This window comes from Berghia stephanieae, chromosome 9 (genome assembly GCF_034508935.2).
Source record: "Berghia stephanieae isolate SIO BIC M18660-M18661 chromosome 9, UCSD_Bste_1.3, whole genome shotgun sequence".
NCBI lineage: Eukaryota > Metazoa > Mollusca > Gastropoda > Nudibranchia > Aeolidiidae > Berghia > Berghia stephanieae.
In genome coordinates this window covers 27492900-27500399 of record NC_088368.1, presented here as the reverse complement: position 1 = coordinate 27500399, position 7500 = coordinate 27492900, and the positions used below count along the sequence as shown (strand labels likewise).

The 7500-nt window shown below is 36.8% G+C and overlaps 1 protein-coding gene across 11 annotated transcripts in view; it reads left to right on the top strand.

Annotated features, from left to right (window-relative positions):
• Window positions 1-7500, top strand: part of LOC144979975 (uncharacterized) — a 370695-nt gene that overhangs the window by 232329 nt on the left and 130866 nt on the right. The window contains exon 1 of one of the 11 annotated variants that reach the window (XM_078927355.1): window positions 3399-3497. The exons of 9 other annotated variants lie outside the window; for them this stretch is intronic. The gene's annotated coding sequence lies outside the window, so the exon portion shown is untranslated. Of the gene's footprint in view, window positions 1-3398; window positions 3505-7500 lie in introns of those variants that run through there. One more of the 11 variants, XM_078927354.1, reaches the window with a different exon arrangement.

The window sequence follows — 7500 nt, the reverse complement described above, 5'->3', positions numbered from 1 at the left end:
TTTTTCTTTTCGTTTCGTTTCTTTTTTTTTATATTCCTTTATCACTACAGTTTAGGGATAATTCGGGTTTTTGTTTTTGATTTTATGATTTGCTGTTTTGTTTATAGATAGTTCGAATATGACGTCACTCAGGTCTTTGTTAGTGTTTTTTGCCATCCGCGTTTATGAGTAATGTTCACTGAACTGTATTAATCTGACTATAAACGTTCATGGATACACACAGTTTTGTGTGTTGGTCCGTTATACTTCCGGATGGCAATGTTATGAGCTTTTCTAGCCAAGCGCATACTATCTATAGCAACAACTGTCTTAACCCGCGAAGAGTTCAGCAGAGCAGCTACAACATACATACCCGTCATAAAAACAGCATTGGTTGGGAATCTACTCGTCATTAAAAACTTGCAACGCTGTTTTACATGTATGTAGTTAGTTAGTTCACCACCCCTTTATACACAAACGTACACCTATCTACTTTCAGTTAACTCGTTATAAGCGGGGTTGGAATTCTTTCAATGTCGTTACACGACACCAGATTATTTAATTTCCTCCCTTGATTATAGATAGTATGAAGTTGACGTCATTCAGGTCTTTGTTATTGTTTTTTTTTTTTTTTTTTTTTTTTTTTGCCATCCGCGTTTATGAGTATTTCTCACGAAACTATATCAATCTAGACTATAAACGTTCAAGGTTACACATAGTTTTGTGTGTTGGTCCGTTTTACTTCCTGATGGCAATAGTATGAGCTTCTAAGCCAAGCATATTCTTACTATCTCTAAATTTCCAGTCAAAGAACGTTCCTTCATTCCATAAGAAATTGACGTCACTCAGCTCTTTGTTTTTGTTTTAGCCAGCCAATTTTATGAGAAGTTCTCACAAAATTGTATTAATCAGACTATAGATAGTATGCACTTGGCGAAGAAGCTCATAACATTGCCATCCGGAAGTATTACGGATCAACACACAAAACTGTGTGTATCCATGAACGTTTATAGTCAGGTTAATACAGTTCAGTGAGCATACCTCATAAACGCAGATGGCAAAAAACAATAACAAGGGCCTGAGTGACGTCATCTTCGAACTATCTATAAACATTTAAGGTTACACATTGTTTTGTGTGTTGATACGTTATATCCGGCTGTCGGATGTTGTTGGTATTTTGTTTCAATTGCCAAGCAGACCATCGATGGTAATACCGTGTACGAGTGCGTTGTTAGTTTTGCACTGACTGCAATACGCTTCAACAGTCATGACGTCACTTCCCTCGTATTGACGAATGGTAACTTAGTAACTGGCTCTAAACTATCGGAACAATGGCGGACGCCCTTATGAAATATTTCTCCGACGAGCATAAAAGCGTATCCAGAGGGGGAAAAAAACATTATAAATCTGATCATGTTTTGACTTTTACACATTCTGATCACAAGACATATGAAAAGTTCTAGCCAGCATGAAAAATAATAAGTACCGATTTTCTTTGTTTAGAACCACGATGGCCGCCGTTGCTGGGCGACGTGACATCAGACTATTGTATCCAATTGGTTACATTCGGACGACTGCCCGAGGGGCGAGGTTATGCTCCCTTCCACTCAGTGTCTATAGATGGTTCGAAGATGACGTCACTCGGGTCTTTGTTATTGTTTTTTGCCATCCGCGTTTATGAGTAATGCTCACTGAACTGTATTAACCCGACTATAAACGTTCATGGATACACACAATTTTGTGTGTTGGTCCGTTATACTTCCGGATGGCAATGTTATGAGCTTCTTAGCCAAGCGCATACTATCTATTTAAGTGAGACCATAATATTATCACGTAACCCTGTTCGAAAAACAACAACAACAAGCTGAGTGATATCATTTCATTCGTGAATGATGAAAAAAAAAAAATAATAATAATGAGTTTTTAGCCGTCAAAGGATTAATAAATAACACACAACTTTTGAACTCACGACTCGCTCGGGGTCGGGTTAGCTGCTGGATGGATGGAGAGCGGTGGGAAAATAAGTGAATAAACTTATTATTATTGGCAATCCGGGAATTCGGGATGTCTAAATAGTAGACAAGTTCCCGCTCATGTCTGTATTGGCCAACAATGGCATACGAAATTCAGTTGAAGCCAGAAATTGATTTTTTTTAAAAACAAAAACAACAACAACAACAAATATAAATAGATAAATAACAAATGTAATTTTAGATAGAAAAACCAAAAAAGTAGACAATCCAAAAAAAAAAATTTAAAAATGACAAAACGAAGACAAACAAAACAAATACAAATTTAAAACAAAAGAAAAACAAACAAACAAACAAAAAAACCCTCCAAAAATACAATAAAAAAAACAAAACAACCCCCCCCCCCCCCCCCCCCCCCCCCCCCCCGCCGAAAAAAAAGAAATGCTAGCGTGGTGATCATTATTCGTCTAATTCTAGATACCAAATAAAGTATTACTAAGCGACGGATAGAAAGATAAAACTGAATAAATGTGACTCAGTTCACGTAATTTATAATGGAACCGGAAGTTTTGCAGTATCGTAATTATAAAATCGCCACTGAAGATAGATGACCAAGCCGATGCGCTATGCATTTTTAAATCTAATATTTTGGGTTTTGATTGATAGGCTGTAAAGAAACTAGAAAAAAAGAAATACATATTGATTGCTCAACCCCACTATTTTCAATAGTGCCTAGTTTTTATTTCTTAGTGCGGCTATGTGGTCTAGTGGTATGACACTCGCTTTCGGATCGGAAGGTCCTGGGTTCGAGCCTCGCTCGACGCATAGTTGAGTCCTTGGAAAAGACTCTTTACTTACATTCTCTCACCGTACTCAGGTGTAAAATGAGTACCTGGCCGTTAACAGCGTTGTCTTTGTCCGAAAAATTGTAATATCGCCTAACAGGCGTCATGTCTCGTCCTACATGTTAAATGTTGCTGTTGACCAGGGACCCCTTGTAAAGCGCTTTGAGCACGTTAAGTGGATATTGCGCTATATAAAAGCTCAATATTCTTTTTAATTAATTTATTTATTTCATATATTTGGGTTGTGTTTTTTTTTTAATCTATTGCGGCATAACGCAACAAGGTGTGATTTAGCTTCCATTTCCCTAATACACGGACTCATGTCCATCACAACAATGTTATTATTATTATTATTATCATAATAATCATCTTCATTATTATTTTCATTGCTACCGCCAGTACTTCTCGCACTAACTTCAAATCAACTGGTGGCCCTTGTGCGTCTTGAAAAGATGTGTGTTTACTATTTAGTATTTTGCACGAATATATATTTATCTAACTTGCTTGTGTGTGTGTGTGTGTGTGTGTGTGTGTGTGTGTGTGTGTGTGTATGTATGTGTGTGTGTGTGTGTGTGTGTACGTTCGTTGAAACTGTTGCCATTTCGCAGATGTCGAAACATGGCAATAAAAACAGTTTATTCGCTGGGTGGGATTTTACTGTTTTGTTCCTCGTGAATCTTCTTTGTTCATCTTGGAAACATGTGTAATGTGTAAAGTGCTTACTTAGTCTGTGTCATGTTTTGTTATTGATTAAACTTTATGTTTCCGACAAGTGCCACATTCCTATGGAATTTGTTTCAAGTGTTTTAAAAGTTACCCTAATGGAGTTGAGTCTTTAATATTTTCTTTAAAATCTATGTGTTTTAGGAAGGACTTCCGTAGTTTCATAGCGAGCCTACAGAGGGAATTTTATTTTGCCATTATCTGGCACCCCCCCCCCCCCCCCCCTTATTTTTTTCGGGGTAAGAACCCCCGAACCCCCATCAACCCTAACCAAAGATACTATATAACCTGATGAAACATAATGGTTGCAATCACTTGCAATATCGAAACTGATGGGAAACACAGTAAATAATAATTGCGTCGGCCGGAGTAGTAAACGACAACCGACTCAGTAAATTATTTTTGAAATGAGATAAATCACACCACTTATAAAAATGAAACATATTAAATAGTAATATTTATTGGTCATTGAAAGTTCATAATGGCTAGAAGATTAAGTAATATTATAATAATAGTGCTCTGAAACTAGGGAAGTCCTCTCGACGACGACATAATCCTGTATTAGTATGCGCTTGGATAAGAAGCTCACAACATTGCCATCCGGAAGTATAACGGACCAACACACAAAACTGCGTGTATCCATGAACGTTTATAGTTAATACAGTTCAGTGAGCATTACTCATAAACGCGGATGGCAAAAAACAATAACAAAGACCTGAGTTACGTCATCTTCGAACTATCTATAGTCTGGATAATACCGTTAAGTGAGAATTACTCATAATAATCATGGATGGCAAAAAAAAAAAAAAAACAATTACAAAGGTCCGAGTGACGTCGACTTCATTCTATGTATTGCAGTATCTATAGATAGAATGCGCTTGGCCAAGGAGTTCACAACATTGCCATCCGGAAGTATAACGGACCAACACACAAACTCTGTGTAACCATGAACTTTTATAGTCTGGTTAATAGATAGAATGCGCTTGGCCAAGGAGTTCACAACATTGCCATCCGGAAGTATAACGGACCAACACATAAACTCTGTGTAACCATGAACTTTTATAGTCTGGTAAATACAGTTCAGTGAGAACAACTCACAAACGCGGATGGCAAAAACAATAACAAAGGCCTGAGTGACGTCATCTGCATACTATCTATATAGAGTATGTGCTTGTCTTAGAAGCTCACAACATTGCCATCCGGAAGTGTAACGGGCCAACACACAAAACGATGTGTGTAACATTGAACGTTTATAGTATGGCTAAAACAGTTTAGTGAGAACTTACTCATTAACATGGATGGCAAAAAAAAAAAAAAAAAAAAAAAAAAAAAAAAACCCCAAATGACGTCAACTTAGTTTTATCTATTGATGCAGATTTACACTGTTGGAAATAGCATTTATTTACTGGCCACACAATCACACCTTTATCTCACAGATTGTCAGCCCTAGATTTCATTAGTCTACGGGTGTTACTTATTATTATATTATTCTACGGACATAAGTAAGAATAACGACGGTAGTCTCAAAACCATAGTCACATAATAGTCCATCCATGTTTCTAAATGTATCTTTGCTCACAATATCTCATCGTGCTCAGGTGTAAAATGAGTACCTGGTCGTTAACAGCACTGTTTCAGTCCGGAAAAAATTGTAATATCGCCTGACAGGCGTCATGTCTCGTTCTACATATTATTAAGTGTTGCTGTTGGTCAGGGACCCTTTCTAAAGCGCTTTGAACACATTTAGTGGATATTGCGCTATATAAAAGCTAATTTTTTTTAAAAAATCAGGATTCCATCGTCTGGTTAATACAGTTCAGTGAGAATTACTCATAAAGGTGGATGGCAAAAAAAAAAAAAAAAACAATAACAAAGATATGAGTGGCGTCATCTTCATTTTATCTATACACTAATTTGCAGTTCTGATAGCCCAAATTGTAATAGGCTCCTTGTTGTAACGGGAAAGGGGGGGGGGGGGGGGGGGGCTCAAACCAACTATATAAAAATATAATTGTCTATAGATAGTTAGAATATGACGTCACTCATGTCTTTGTTATTGATTTTTGCCATCCGCCTTTATGAGTAATTCTCACTGAACTGTATCAACCTTACTATAAACGTTCATGGATACACACAGTTTTGTGTGTTGGTCCCTTATACTTCCGGGTGGCAATGTTATGAGCTTCTTAGCCAAGCGCATACTATCTATTGAAACAATGAAGAATCAGTCCTCTCGTTTATAAAAACTGCTAAGTTAATATTATACTCTTCTAGGTCCGTGTCAAATTTTTTAAAATTAAATCATTATTTTATCTTGGATTCGGTCAAACTTTTTTTTGTTGTTGTTGGATTTTTTTTTCTTGGGGGGGGGGGGGGGGGGGGGGGGGTGGGGGGGGGGGGGGGGGGGGGGGGGGGGGGGGGGGGGGGGGGGGGAAATGTTGCCTCTATGTTGTTTTTCTTTTTATTTATTTTTCAAAACTGGTTTTTGGTTAAAATTGTGATTTATTTATTGTTGTCTTTTGTTTTGTTTTTTTGTTTGTTTGTTTTTGTTTTGGTGTGTGTCTGTTTTTGGGGGGGTTTTTTTGTTGTTGTTTTTGTTGTTTTTGTTTTTTGTATTGTTTTGTTGGGGAATTTTTGTTTGCTGCCCCATTGTTCGTCTGACAATATTACGTCGTTTTGTGTACCCTATGAACTCGGCAATGACGTTGATTTTAATATGGGGAAAAAAAAAACAGGCCACAGTGTCAATGTGTTTATTTTTAACTTACTGAGTTATATTCTTGTTGATGAGTGTGAGTGTTGAGATGAAGAGGAGTGGTGCTGGTATCCTCGGCTTGTAATGAAGTTAATGATAATAATGGTAGTGATGATGATGGTTGTGGTTGTGGTTATTGTCTTTACGATAATTATAAATAGTATGCGCTTGGCTAAGTGGCTCACAACATTGCCATCCGGAAGTATAACGGGCCAACTCACAAAACTCAGGTTAACCTTGAACGTTTATAGTCTGGTTAATATAGTTAAGTGAGAATTTCTCCTAAATGTGGATTGCAAAAAAAACAATAACAAAGACCTTAGAGGCGTCATCTTCATTCTATCTATAGAAGGGACGAGGTATGGACTGGAATGTCAAAGAAGATGCGATTGCGTGCTCTGTGAATTGTGGGTTTAAAGTTCAAAACCATTATTCTCTTTTCTCCACAATTTGTTCTCATTTTAACGTAATCCGACTCCTCTGTTTTATTGGTTTCGTTGGACTATCTGTGGATGTCGGGAGATAAAAGGATATTCGATACAATGGACTCCGATGGAATTTCAGAATTCCAAGCGTGAAACATACGATTAATATTTTTTACAGTGGGATTCTGTTATAGCCAACACCAATGGAATCAGAAAGGTTTAATTGGCTTTAAACAAGGCTGATTTTATCCATTATCTATAAAACACTTGTAGTTAAAGAACGGAAACTTTGGGACCAACAAAAGGTGTTGACTTTATTAATGTTGACTTAAGCGGATTCCACTGTAGATAATTCTCTTTACATATTTTGCTTTATTTTTTTATTATATTTTCTTTTTGAAAAAAAAAACAAAACAAAACAAACATTTTAAAACATCTGCTATTATTTTTCTTTCTTTCCTGTAGGATTTCATATGATTTAACTTAGAAATAACAAGTTGTACTCGATTGTGTATTCATTGTAGAAAAGAAAAGAAAAGAAAACATCGATATGATTTGATTTGATTCCGAACTATCTCTTGGCGACTCGTTCGTGTCAGTCTTTTGTTCTGCTCTAAATAATACATTCGCATCTCTTGACTTTCGACTTCTTATAGATAGAACGCAGTTTACGTCATTCAAGCCTTTGTTATTGTCTTTCGACATCCGCGTTTGTGAGTTATTCTCAGTAAACTGTATTAATCAGACTAAAGTTAATGGTTACGCATAGTTTTGTGTGTTGGTCCGTTATACTTCCGGATGGC